Source organism: Nicotiana tabacum, chromosome 6 (assembly GCF_000715075.1).
Source record: "Nicotiana tabacum cultivar K326 chromosome 6, ASM71507v2, whole genome shotgun sequence".
NCBI classification, from domain to species: domain Eukaryota; kingdom Viridiplantae; phylum Streptophyta; class Magnoliopsida; order Solanales; family Solanaceae; genus Nicotiana; species Nicotiana tabacum.
The window spans coordinates 123,736,299-123,751,893 of record NC_134085.1 but is presented as its reverse complement, the minus strand read 5'-3'; the positions used below and the strand labels follow the sequence as shown (position 1 = coordinate 123,751,893).

The 15,595-nt window shown below is 39.5% G+C and overlaps 1 non-coding gene across 1 annotated transcript; it reads left to right on the top strand.

Moving 5' to 3' along the window:
• Positions 1 to 11,894: 11,894 nt before the first annotated feature.
• On the top strand, positions 11,895 to 12,001 carry LOC142182399 (small nucleolar RNA R71). Its single transcript, XR_012711234.1, has one exon. It is a non-coding gene; the product is annotated as a small nucleolar RNA R71 (small nucleolar RNA).
• The last annotated feature ends 3,594 nt before the right edge of the window (positions 12,002 to 15,595 follow it).

Here is a 15,595-nt window from a genome sequence, read left to right as displayed (position 1 = left end):
CGATTGCAAAGCTGACATGCGGCTCGCATAATGGACCGCAAAAATGCTCCCCAAAACCTGAACACACTGCCTGGGTATGCGGCAGAAATGCGGTCCGCATACCCGTTCTGCGATCGCATAATGCACCGCAGAACTGCCCCTTACAAAATCCCAAGGGAATTATACGACGACTTTACGGCCTGTATATCGAGTATGCGACCGCATAATTGGCCGCATAGCTGGCATTATTTTGGCCAACACACTGCTTCACTTTGCGGCGACTATGTGGTCCACATAACCGTTATGTGATCGCATTTTCGACCGCAAAAATGCACTTTTCTGGAAAACATTATTCCTTGACTTTTTAATGCATAGACCAGTTTTAAAGGCTCTGATTGCCACTACGAGCTTTCGGGTTTAGAGTGGAAATTTTCACTGGGCCTCACATTCTTCAAAGTCTGTGGGAGCCCAACTACAAAATCCATGATGATCCACTCCCACTTCTAGTCTGGAATATCTATCTTCTGAAGTAAGCCACCGGGTCTCTGATCCTCATATTTCACCTGTTGACAGCTGAGATACCAAGCGACAAATCCTATAATGTCCTTCTTCATTCTCCTCCACCAATAATGCTATCTCAAATCCTGATACATCTTCTCAGCACCCAGATGGATAGAATACCGCGAGCTATGGGCCTCCTCTAAGATCAACTCCCGAAGCCCATTTACATTGGGCACACATATCCGGCCATGCATCCTCAATACCCCATCATCACCAATAATCACATCTCTGGCATCGTCGTGCAGAACTGTGTCCTTAAGGACAAGAAAATGAAGATCATCAAACTGGCACTCTCTGATGCGATAAAACAAGAAAGACTTAGAAATCCCACAAGCCAGTACCCAACTTGGCTCCGAAATATCCAACTTCATAAACCGATTGGCCAAAGCCTGAAAATAAACTACAAGAGGTCTCTCCCCAATAGGAATATACGCCAAACTCCCCATACTCACCGCCTTCCTACTCAAAGCATCTGCCACTACATTGGCCTTTCCCGGATGGTTGAAAATAGTAATATCATAATCCTTTAGCTGCTCTAACCATCTCCGTTGCCTCAAATTTAGATCCTTCTGCTTGAACAAGTGCTGGAGGCTATGATGATTAGTAAAAACCTCACAAGACACACCATACAAATAATACTTCCAAATCTTCAGTGCGTGAACAATGGTAGCCAACTCTAGCTCATGAACGGGGTAGTTCTTATCATGGTGCTTCAACTAATGAGAGGCATAAGCAATAACTCTACCCTCCTGCATAAACACACACCTAATACCCATTCTCAAAGCATCATAATACACGGTATATGAACTTGAAGCTGATGGCAAAACTAACACCGGAGCTGTGGTCAATGCAGTCTTGAGCTTCTGAAAGCCCGCCTCACACTCATCCGACCACCTGAATAAAGCACCCTTTTGGGTCAATTTGGTCAAGGTTGATGCAATAGATGAAAATCCCTAAACAAACTGATAGTAGTAGTCCGCCAAACCAAGAAAGTTGTGAATCTCTATTGCTGAGGACAGTCTAGGACAACTCTGTACCGCCTCTATCTTCTTCGGATCAACATGAATACCCTCACTAGACACCACGTGCCCCAAGAAAGCCACTAAACTGAGCCAAAACTCACACTTGGAGAACTTTGCATAGGGATTCTTCTCCCTCAACCTCTACAACACAACTCTCACATGTTCCCCGTGCTCCTCTTAACTAAGCGAGTACACCAAAATATCATCAATGAATACAATCATGAACGAGTCGAGATAAGGCCAAAACACGGTGTTCATCAAATGCATGAACATTGTTGGGGCATTGGTTAGCCCAAAAGACATCACAAGGAACTCATAATGACTAAATCTGGTCCTGAAAGCTGTCTTAAGAATATCCGAGTCCCTGATCTTTAACTGGTGATACCCTGAATGGCGATCAATCTTGGAAAATACTCTCGCTCCCTGAAGCTGGTCAAGTAAATCATCAATGCGAGGCAAAAGACACTTGTTCTTGATTGTAACTTTGTTCAACTACCTGTAATCAATGCACATCCTTATCGTGCCATCCTTCTTATTCACAAATAGAACATGCGCACCCTACGACGACACACTAGGCCAAATAAACCCCTTATCAACTAGTTCCTGATGCTGATCCTTCAATTCTTTCAACTCCACTAGTGCCATACTATACAGTGGAATAGAAATGGGCTGAGTGCCCGGTACCAAATCAATACCAAAGTTAATATCCCTATCCGATGGCATGCCCGACAGATCTGTAGGAAACACATTCGGAAAGTCCCTCACTACCGGGACTGAATCAATGGTAGGAGTCTCTACACTAACATCCCTCACGAAGGCCAAATAGGAAAGACAACCCTTCCCAACCATTCGCTGGGCCTTTAAAAATGAAATCACTCTACTAGGAACATAACATGTCGAACCTCGCCACTCAATCTGCGGCACCCCTAGCATAGCCAACATCACTGTCTTAGCATGACAGTCCAAAATAGCACGACACAAAAATAGCCAATCCATACACAACATCACATCAAAGTCCACCATACAAAGTAACAATAGGTCCACTCGGGTCTCCAGACCCCCAATAGTCACCATACACGACTGGTATACACAGTCCACAACTATAGTATCGCCCACCAGGGTAGAGACACGAATAGATAAAACAAGAGACTCACTGGGTGTATACAAATAACGAGCAAAATATGATGACACATGAAAAAGTGGAACTAGGATCAAATAATACAAAGGCATCTCTGTGGCAGACCGAGACAATACCTGTAATCACAGCATCTGAAGCAATAACATCTGGTTTGGCTGGGAGTGCATAGAAACGGGCTTGACCACCGCCTAATCGACCTTCCCCTCTGGGGCGACCCCTCGCTAACTAGCCCCCACCCCTAACTGCCTAAGCGGGTGGTGAAGTAACTGGAGCTGAAGTCGTGGGCTGACTCCTCTGCTGAGACGGACCCTCAAGAAGATGAGGACACTGCCTCCTTATATGCCCAAACTCTCCACACTCATAACAACTCCACAGTGTGAAAAATGGGGACTGAATGGAACCCCTAGCACCGAAATGACCAGTAGAAGGACCTGACATAGAAGAACCCTAGACCGATAAAGCACGAGACGAACTCTAGGTTGGTAGGGCACTGAGTGATAAGTGTCCCTGATGTGAGCTGTGAGAACTATGGCCTGATGATGCCCTCGGATGAACTGGGCGAGCTGACTGGGCATGTCTCAATGGATGGCCTATGCCCGGCTGAAATGGACTTCTTGAAGGAGCTCCACCAAAACTACCTAATCCTCGAGGCCTCTTGGCCTCCCTCTCATCTCGCTCCTAGCAACGAACTAACTAAATCTCGCAAGCAATGTCAATAACCTCCTCAAAAGTAGCACTTGACACCCTCTCCCGAGTCATAAGAATCCACAGCTGATATGTGAGACCATCAACGAACCTCCGAATCCTCCCACCAAGTAAAGGTAGATCTAGAAAACTAAAAAGTAGTAAATGTTATACTGCTGGTCTCTAGAATACCCGTTGTATGAAGAATCCTCTAACACTTATCCAAGAAGCCCTTGGCATTCTCTCCCTCTATACCACTGAAAGTCGGAGGCTGAAGCCTACCAAATCTCTCCAATCGACGTTGCTCGTCGTCAGGCATAACTGGTACCACATAATCTTGGGCTGGTGCAACCGGCTGGGCTGAAGGTTCCCCCGGTGTCTGAAGTCCCTACACTACCTACTCAAGTGTGCGAGCAGCAAGGGTCTGAGAAGTAGTTGCGATCATAGTAACTGAGACGGCTTGAGCCAGGCCAGCGCACATTGATAGAATCTGGGCTAGGGCCTTCTGAAGGCCTGGAATCACAATAGGCACAGTCGATGCCTGAGCTGGTGCTGCTGGAGCGTCCACAACTAGGACCTGATCTTGAATTGGGGTGGCTGGTGGATCTGCAGGTGCTGCCCTAGCTGTTGTACGGGCTACACCCCTGCCCCCACCACTACCTCGACCGCAACCTCAGCCTCTAGTGGCCCTAACTGGTGGTACTAGTGGTCGTCTGTCCTGACCGGTAACACATGTCCTCACCATCTGTGAGAGAATAAAATAACAGAAGTTTATTACCAGAATCAACAGATTCGCAAGATAGGAATTTTAATAATGTGAAGTTTGTTTTTCCTAATAGTTCTACAGCCTTCCGAGGATAAGTATAGATATCTTTATACTGATCTGCAAGACTCTACTAAACCGGCCCATGACTCCTGTGACCTATGTAACTTAGGCTCTGATACCAACTTGTTACGACCCCAAATACCTTGGTCGTGATAGCTCCTATCGCAGTACTAGGCAAGCCAAACCAACATTTACCACATTGAATTCTCTTTATAAAAATCATTTTCTAAAACCGATTACGTCTCAAATTCTTCATATGTAATATATAAATCAACAAAAAAGTGCAGAAACTAGTACAAAATATACTAACACAATTCGAATTCAGTTTCAGCAGTCATGAACCTCTAAGTACAATCAAAACTCTTTCCAAATAATACAAAATAGTCTGAAATAACAAAATGCTAAGATAGGAAAGAGGAAGGCAAGGCTGCGAATACCGTGCAGCTACCTTGCGATCTCCGGATAATTTTTTAGAGTGCTGGAAGCTTTCACTCTGATGCTCGGGTACCTGGATCTAGACACAAGGTGAAGGAAGTAACATGAGTATGCCAACTCAGTAAGTAACTAAAGTAAATAAAGTCTGAGTGTAGTGATGAGCATTTAAAATCATATAAGGAATCTCGGCACAAATATCAAGTCAAAATCTACGGCTCAATAGCTAGTTATCTCATAAAACTCCAATTTCAATTAAAATACTTTGAAAACATTTATTTAACATTTTTCAATAGAGGCTCAATATAAAAGAAGAGTGAAAGCAGCAAAATGTCATAAACAAGCCCCTCGGGAAAAGTATCACTCATAAGTATAGCCTCTCGGGCAAGCCACTCAGTCACTCTTAACTCAGCTCTCGTCACACAGTACTCACACTCAGTACTCCAACACAATAAACATATCACAATAATAATAATAATAATAATAATAATAATAATCAATGCGGTGTGCAGTCCGATCAATAATATATAGTCGACTACGCTCATTAGGGGTGTACAGACTCCGGAGGGGCTCCTATAGCCCAAGCATCATATTGCTACGGCATGCATCCCGACGCAATATATATCGCTGTGGCGCGCAACCTGATCCATATATATATCGCTGCAGCGTGCAACCCGATCCACATATATAATATCATTGCGGTATGCAGCCTGATCCATAACATATATATACATAATCCTCACCATTAGTTCCTCAACCTTTCTCAGTCATTAACCTCACGGTCACTCGGGCATATCAGTGAAAATTAGGTAAACTCAGCCCAAAGTTTTCATACATTAAGAAATAGAGTGATGAAATCGGATTTTAAACAATAAACATGTAAAACATGACTGAGGATATGTTACCAAATCAAATAGAGTGAGGAAAGTAGTAAAAATACCCCTAAGGATCTAAACAGGTCGATACAAAGGCCCAGAACATGGCATTCAGCCCAAGTTATGAAACCAGTTATTAAAAACATGGATATCATATACAATATATCAAAATATGCAACTATATAGTCGCCAAAAGACGGACCAAGTTACAATCCCTAAGGGTGCATGCCCACGCGTCCGTCAGCTAGCATGTGCGCCACCTCATTTATCAAAATAGTACAAAATTTTGGGGTTTCATACCCTCAGGTCTAGATTTACAATGGTTACTTACCTCACCCGGATGAAATACTACTCCGCGATGTCCTTGCCTCTCAACTCGGCCTCAACTCACGTCAAATCTATCCAAAAATCAAAATCATGACGTCAAATCATGCCGAGGGAACGAAGCCCATGCGAAAATAATCAAATTATATTAAAAATCCCGAAATTGGTCCAACCCGACCCCCGGTCCCACATCTAGGAATTTGATAAAAATCACATCAATAGAATACTTATCCTCCCACGAGTCTATTCATACCAAAAGCATCAAAATCGGACCATAAATGGCCCCTCAAATTCCCATTCAAAGCTCTCCAATATCAAGCCCTTATTCCTCAATTTTCTTCCTTAATTTCCACTAATACCATGATTAAACAATGAAAAAATGGTCGTAAACACCAGTAATGAAGCTTAGGTAGCTTTCACAACTTATAATCTTTGATTTGCCCTTGAAAATCACTGCCATATCTCACTTCTCATCTTCAAAAAGGAGAACTTAGCAAAAATTCGTGAAGGAAACCATATATACTTTCTGACCTATGGATTTTGCACCTGCGGTCCTTTTGCCACTCCTACGATACCGCTTCTACGGTCAAGCCAACTGCTTCTATGGTTTTCACTTAAGTTCCAGGGACCGCACCTACGCCTAACCATCCACTTCTGCGGTCTCGTAGGTGCGCTCAAGCTTTTGCACTTGAGACTTCTAATCCTCTAGCTCCTGGACGCATCTACGGCTTGCCAAATGCATCTATGATCATGCACCTACAGTCCCTAATCCACAGGTGCGGTTATGATAGGGGCAGCAACTTCAGCTGCATTTACAAAGCCATACATTCCGAAAAATCTTCCGAATTCATCCCCAAGCATCCGGGACCTCAACCAACAATACGAACAAGTCACATGTTGGGACAAAACACACACACGAGTATACGTGGTCGTCAAGTAATAAAGTGACTCGAAAGTCGGTTGTCGAACCCACAGAGACTTAGATTGGTCGTTAACTAAGCAAAATAAAATCAATTAATTGTCCAAAATAATCAAGAGTGATATTCTTCTATTAGTCTACTATTGCGGAAATTAAACAAATATCAACTAAATCAACAAGAATGCAAATGGGTATTATGAGACTTTAATTCAGAGGAGATGAAGATTCTAGGGTTGTGGTTGGTTTATCAGTCCTATTAAGTTAAATAATCACACTCGTTAATCCAGATTATCTATGGTTTCTAATTAACCGGATCGTTTATATGAATAGCATGTTCACACAATACTACTCACCTGCCCACAATATATCAACATTATATTCCTATGGTATTGAGTCTATCATGAACAAATATAATACGGTATTTAATTAAGCAGGACTGTTAGATATACTCATATCCTAACCGCGAAATCTTCCCCCGAGCCACGGGTTCAGAAACAAACACTCTCTAATTCTACTCTAATATATACATGGCTTTCCCAAGCATAGCATAGATAGTAGAGTGAATTTATTGCTACAACAATTCACAAAATAAAACTAGAATTAAAGAAACAACCACAAAATGATAATCCGAATTAATAGAGATGTATTTAATAAACGTTAATAATCATGTCAACCACAACCCTAGAAACTAGAGTGCTTAGCCACTCATGTTCGTAGCACAAATTTCCAAGTATTTTGCAAAAACAAATTACAAAGCAAAGATGAAGGAATGAAGAACTCGATGATTTCCTCCTCCAAGGAATGGTCTTATAGTCTTATGCCTTTCAAAAATAGTGTCCCTAGGTCTAAGATGTGTCAAAAGTCCTCAAAATAGTGTTTTTATACTTATTTATACCAAGTAGGGTTGGGACCAGACGAAACACCCTTTCTTGCGCGAAATAAGACTCTAGCTCTGTAAAATTTGTACAGGCATGCAGCACACTGCGCTGCGCTAGTGGAGATTATCAGCAACCTTGCATTTTCTTGTCAGGCCAACTTTTACATTGTTGCATCGCATTCTGCAGCATCCCATGCGGCGCGGTATTGAGAATTTGCGAAACTGCAAAACATATAATTGTACCCCTTTCAAAAAGCTTTCCAAGGATATATTGTGGAGCCCAAATTGAGTTCTGAGTGAAACGTTATGTGCATTTTACTAGACAATGCGCCGTATGCCCGCTCGATTCTCCGTTTTGTTTTTAACTATCATCCGTTGATCCCCGAATACGATCCCGGCTTAATTCCTTGGGCTTTTAGTCAGACTTCAAAGCTCCAAATCACTTGAATTTATTCCATAATATCTACATATCTCGGAATCACTCCTTCAAGTTATAAAACACATATTTAGTGCAAAACACTAGAGATTAAAGCTCAAACTCAATAAAAGTGTAGTAAATTAGAGTGTAATAAGCAACTAAAATATGCAATTATAGTCTATCATCTAAACCCCACACTTAAACCATTGCTTGTCCTCGAGCAATCAAACTACACTTTATATAGACACGACCTTTTAAAACAATTCTCCTAACTCATCACACCAAGAATATTTAAAATAGACTAAGCACAAGAGTGTAACATCTTCACATCAAGATTTAACTCACAAGTACCATGCATTATTCACAACTCACTCACATACTCTAACATACAGGTCACTAAAATTACCTTTCCTTCATGAATCAAGTGCCCTCACACAACAAAAGAGAGTAGTTCCACACACAATATAATTTAAGAACAAAAAGGAACTCAAGATAGAAATAACTTACTCACTCTCGGAAATAACATTCATATGCCACAAAAGATGAACCATAGGCTTGCCAGTAGTGTACTACTCTACTAATCGAGCTCATTCAGTCTAGGATAAGGTAGGTCTTTATTCGGTTGTAATGTAGGCTGCGGGACAGGTGGGATACATTTAGATATAAGAGTGACTACACCTTTCTAAGCACTTTAATACATACACTTTAACATTTAAAACCTCACACTTACGTCAAACCATAACTCCACCTTCACATCAATGTATATTAACTCCATACGTCTTCAAGCACAATTACATCAAGAGTCACCACTATCAAAGAATATTTTTCACAGCAGTACAACTATTTTTTTCTTTTCTTTTTCTCTTTTCAAGTGGCTCTTGTTTTTTTTAAACATTGCACCTTTCTCCTTATTTCATTAGTTCCACTCAAAAGCCAAACCAACCACCCCCATACTTTAACTTTTAAAAAGTTTATAGCAATTCAAGTACTCATGAGTGGTGAAAAGGTTCAAATAGATGGTTAATTCAAACAACTGGGTAAGGCTTATAATGTGGTTGCCAAAGAATCAAGATTACAGGCTCAAAGGGGTTAACTATGATACATAACAATTAGGTGGATATACTATATATATCTGTCTCAACAAAGAAACGCATATATCACTTCCAAGACTGAACAAAACTACTATTTTGCTTGGCAAACACACTGGGAAAGTTCTAGACATCAAATGTAATGCATAGAATAATACAAAACCTTACACACGCATGGCACATAACTCATTCAGGATTGAACTCATCAAGACACTCTAGTAAAAGAATTTAAGCAAAGTTAAGATCATATAATTTAGGGTACTTATACAAGAGTCAAAAACAAGCCTAAGCATCACAACTAAAGTACTCACTATTCTCAAGGCATAACAATTCAAGAGATATTGCTTCAATTCAATTCACATCACCATGGCTTCTCTCCTAAAAAAATAAAACTACCTACACCCAGTTCAAACAAAACCCTTGAAAAAGAATCGCAGCATAAAGAAAATCCAAAGGGGAATTACTACACTACCTACAAAGAAAATCTTTTTATCCTTTTTCTTTAGACTTAAATCCCTCAAGCAAACTGTCTAGGAGATCCATCGTCGGGACAAGTCCAAATTTATTAATTTTATTTTATTTATTATTATTTTTTTAACAAAAACTCTACACTAAAAACGAGTACTACAACTAATCTAAAATAGCACAGAAACTCACCCAAACAATCTCTTCACCCCATACTTAAAATTGTGCAATGTCCTCAATGCACACTATAAATAATAAGAGGGCAAAAGACACTCCCTGGTAGACCAAAGGCCGAAGCAATAGCGGCTCATGAGGTACTCAGACTTCCCCCAAGCATCGTCCTTTGTGTGCCACCCTACACTTAGTTCTCACCATCTAACTCACTTTTGCACTCTTCCAATGGTTGCGCTTCCTATTCTTATAATCCTACAAAACAAATACTACAGCAATAATAAGAAAAGAAATAAAACTAAAAGAAAACAGTAAAGATGGGTTGCCTCCCAACAAACACCTGATTTAACGTCACAGCACGACACTGCTACTCTGTTCAGGCTGGGTGCTTTCTTTTCTTATTTCTCCCATTATGCCTAGCCTTTTTACATACTCTTAGAAGATTTCCTCTTTCATCTATGGTTCTTTTTCTCAATCACCCTTACACACTCAGCTTGCAACACCACCTCCTCCAATTCAGTTGTCCCATCCGAATAGCTACAATTCGCATAAGGACTTTGTTTTATCCCCTTCAGTTTTACCGCAGTAATCATGCACAAGTCCTCATAATGCTTAGTGATAATAAGTGACTTGTACACATTAAAAGTGATTTCCTCATTGCCAACTCTCATCTTCAACTTCCCTTCCCTAACATCAATAAATGCTCCACCAGTACCTAAGAATGGTCGCCCCATAATAATAGGTACTTCCTCATCTGCCTCGTAATCAAGAACAGTAAAATCAACAAGAAGAATAAACTTTCCTACTCGAACTAACACATCCTCAATAATTCCTTATGGAATAACTAGTGATCTATCAGCCAACTACAAAGTAATTGTAGTAGGTTTAAGCACCCCCAATCCGAGTTGCTTGAACAAAGAGGATGACATCAAATTTATAATAACCCCTAAATCACACAGGGCTCTACCAACTTCTTGTTTTCCGGGAGACAGAGGAATTGTGAAACAACCAGGATCCTTCAACTTAAAAGCAAGTTTGCTCTAAACTCTAGCACTGCACTTTTCAGTAAGTGCAATTGTTTCAAACTTTGTATGTTTTTGCTTATTTGCCAAAATATCCCTAAGATACCTTGCATACTTAGGCAGTTTCTACAAAATTTCCACCAACGGCAAATTCACACGCACTTGGCTCAAAATATCTAGGAATATTTTATGCATAGCTTCATCTTTTTGCTTTTTAAGTCTTTGTGGAAATGGAGGTGGTGGCCTTGTCATAATTTCTGGTTTTTCTTTCTTATTCTCCTCAACGGGCATAAGAACTAATTCTCCTTCAGGTCTAGTTGTATGCTTCTTTTTCTCTGGAACTTCTTCTAATTCTCTTCCATTTCTCAAGGTAACTGCATTGACTTGAGGATTTTTCTCTGTATTACTTGGAAGGGCTCCAGCAAGTCTAGTATTCTGATTGTTAGCCATTTTCCCAAACAGCCTCTCAAGATTTCTGAACACTATGCGCAATTGTTGATTGTCCATCAAGAGTTGTTTCATCATGTCCGTCAAACTCTCTTATGCTTATTGTAGGGGTTTAGGTGGCTGATTGTAATTATCTTAAGGCCTGATATTCTGATTTCCACCCCAAGAAGAGTTAGGATGATTCATCCAGTTCGGATTGTATGTGTAACCATATTGAGCATTTTGATTCATCAGCCCTCTAGCATGTTGCCCCATATAGTAGGTGGATTCAGGATTCACAGGGCATATGTCACTTGTGTGACCTTCACCACATAACTCGTAGTAAGTAGAAATCCGTTGCACATGCTGCATCTATTGTGCTTGGTGCATTGTCATTTTATTTATCTGATTTGCTAATCTCGCTATATCTGGCCTCATGGCTGAGAAATCATCAAGCTCAATCACACTTGCTGCCTTTTGTTTAAGTTCTCTTCCAGGTTCCTCATCTCCTTGATAATTATTATCATTAGCAGTGAAATTGTTTAGCAGGATTTGGATCTCACTATACGCTTTTGCCATGCAACTACCACCACATGCTCAGCCAAGATTCATAGTTGTTGCCTCGTCCAAGCCATCAACGAAAGCGTGACCCAATACCTTATTAGTCTGACAATGATGTGGGTAGTCTCTAAGTAGCTTCTTGTATCTTTCCCAAGCTTGACGAAAAGTCTCGCCATCTCGTTGTTGAAACCCAAAAATCTGGCTCCTCAGCGACTTTGTCTTCTTAGTGGGAAACAAGTTGATTACGAATTTCCTTGCTAGATCATCCAAAGTGTTGATTGAGTTTGCGGGCTCCTTTTGCAACCTTTCCTTAGCTTCCCCCATCAATGAAAAGGGATACAGTGTTAACCTGATATAGTCCTTGGAAATGTTCAGATCGTTGTAATAGTCTGTAATTTCCAGGAAGTTCTAAATGTGCCTTTGCGGGTCTTCATGAGATAGACCTACATATTGCCCTGTGGATTACCATGTACTATTTATGTTTAGAGTGAGTCAAAAGAGCCAGATTGGGCCTTGCGGCTTCTATCACTAGACGCTCTTCATTACCTGCCATCTCTATTAGTTGTGGTTGAACTAAAATGTCCAACTCTCTTTCAATTCTAGTTCTAGCTTCCACTTCCCTCCTCACTCTATGAAGTGTTCGTTCGATTTCAGGATCAAAAGGAAGGAGAATGTTTGTGCTTCTACTCCTCACATTCAAGAGAAGAGCCTGCGTTATCACAAATAAAGAAAGCTAAAAAAATTAAAACTTTAACAAATAAGGAATAAAAGCGTAACTTAACTAAACAATCAATAACTAAGTCCCCAGCAACTGCGCCAAAAACTTGGTGAGACCAAACACACGCAAGTATACGTGGTCGTCAAGTAATAAAGTGACTCGAAAGTCAGATGTTGAACCCACAGAGACTTAGATTGATCATTAACTAACCAAACTAAAATCAATTAATTTTTCAAGATAATCAAGAGTGATGTTCTTCTATTAGTCTACTATTGCGGAAATTAAATAAATATCAACTAAATTAACAAGAATGCAAATGGGTATTATGAGACTTTAATTCAGAGGAGATGACGATTCTAGGGTTGTGGTTGGTTTATTAATCCTATTAAGTTCAATAATCACACTCGTTAATCCAGATTATCTATGGTTGCTAATTAACCGGATCGTTTATATGAATAACATGTTCCCACAATACTACTCGCCTGCCCACAATATATCAACCCTATATTCCTATGGTATTGAATCAATCATGAACAAATATAATACGGTATTTCATTAAGCAAGATTGTTAGGTATATTCCTATCCTAACCGCGAAATTTTTCCCGAGCCACGGGTACAGAAACAAGCTCTCTCTAATTCTACTATAATCTGAACATGTCTTTCCTAAGTATAGCATAGATAGTATGGTAAATTGGTAGATACAACAATTCATAAATTAAAACTAGAATTAAAGATACAACCACAAGATGATAATCCGAATTAACAGAGATGTATTTAATAAACATTACTAATCATGTCAACCACAACCCTAGAAACTAGAGTGCTTAGTCACTCATGTCCGTAGCACAATTTTCCAAGTATTTTTCATAAATAAATTACAAAGAAAAGATAAAGGAATGAATAACTCGATGATTTCCTCCTCCAAAGAATGCTCCCATCGTCTTCTCCCTTTCAAAAATAGTCTCCCTAGGTCTAAGATGTGTCAAAAGTCCTCAAAATAGCGTTTTTATATGTATTTATACCAAGTAGGGTCGGGCCCAGATGAAACACCCTTTCCATCATGAATTAGGACTCTTGCTCTGTAACATTTGTACAGGCACACCACACCCTGCATCGCGCTAGTGGAGATTACCGGCGGTCTTGCATTTTCTTGTCAGGCCAGCTTTTACACTGCTGCGCCGCACCCTGCAGCGCCCCATGCGGCATGGTATTGACAATTTGCGAAAATACAAAACACAAAAGTTGTAGCCCTTTCAAAAATCTTTCCAAGAATATATTGTGGATCCCAAACGGACTTCTGAGCAAATATTTATGTGCATTTTACTAGACAATGCGCCGTATACCCACTCGATTCTCCGTTTCGTTCTTAACTATCATCCGTTGATCCCCGAACACGATCCCGACTTAATTCCTTGGGCTTTTACTCAGACTTCAAAGCTACAAGATCACTTGAATTCATTCCATAATATCTACATAGCAAGGAACCACTCCTTCAAGGCATAAAACAAATATTTAGTGCAAAACACTAGCGATTAAAGATCAAACCCAATTAAAGTGCAGTAAATTAGAGTGTAATAAGAGACAAAAATATTAAATTATATCCTATCATCATAACATAACACTATTCAAACTAATACCATCCTTCAGAACACTCAAAACAATATCAAATCATCAAAACACCATCGGATTCAAGCCTAAGGTTTCCAAAACTTCCAAATTTCCGCTTTCGATCAAAAGTCTATCTAACCTTGGCCGAATGACCTGAAATTTTGTACACACGTCCCAAATGACACAACGGACCAACTCCAATTTTCAGAAATCTATTCCGACCCATATATCAAAATCTCTACTACCAACCGGAAAACGCCAAAATTCCAAATTTCGTCAATTCAAGACTAAATCTACCACGAACCTACAAATTATATTCCGATCACGCTACTAAGTCCCAAATCATCTCACAAAGCTATATAAACCATAAAAACTAAATTCCGAGACCGTTTACACACAAGTAAACTTCTAGTTGACTTTTCTAACTAAATGGCCAACTTAAGAGACTAAGTGTCTCGTAACATTTCAAAACTACTCCAAACCCAAACCAACTGGCATGATACAATGAAATGAAGTTGAACAACACATAAATAAGAATAAATAAGGGAAACAAAGCGGAAACTCATGATCTACCGTTCGGGTCGTTACATAGGGTACCATACCCCCTTTGAAATGCTTTATTTGCATTCTCTCTCACTACAACACCTGTGAGTATTTAGATGCATGCCCTATGCATCTAGTCCTAATTGCATGACAAGTTCTGTCCTAGAGTTATACCAGCAGTTCTTATAGGGTATTCATCTAATATGTACATAATTTAAACTCGTACTCTATCAAATAATAGTATAGAAAGATGCCGAACTCACAGAAATTGGTTTATCTATTCTAAAAATATTTCTTGTTTTAATTACTATTTGAGAAAACCAGAAAGAGGTTATTTGTGAGTTAACTAACTAAAAATGTATAATAGAGCAATATAAAATATATTTTTTTACATGTATAGTAAAAAGGTGTTGAGATCCTAACTTCACTTAATATTTTTATTATATAGTAGATATATTTATTATTCAATTTATATTCTCATAAATGTATAACTATCTTTTGTTATTGTATTATTATTATTATTATTATTATTATTATTATTATTATTATTATTATTATTATTATTATTATTATTATTATTATTATTATTTGTAATTAATAGGTCGGTCGTTTCATGAACTACCGCTCCGTTCTCCCCATTTCGACTTCTTATGTTTCTATTCATCTATATTATATGTTATCGGGTTAACTGGTTCGGGTTTGGAAAGGTTTTGGTAGGGTTAACTGAGTAGGCTTAAGTTCGAAAAGTCAACCGAATGTTGACTTATGGGATAAAGGGCTCAGATGTGAGTTCAAATCATTTGGATAGCTTTGGGAGGTGATTTGGGCTTATTAACTTGATCGGAATGTGTTTTGGAGATACGGGGTAGGTTTAGGCTTGAATTGACGAAATTGGAATTTTGGCATTATCCGGTTGATAGGTGAGATTTTGATATAG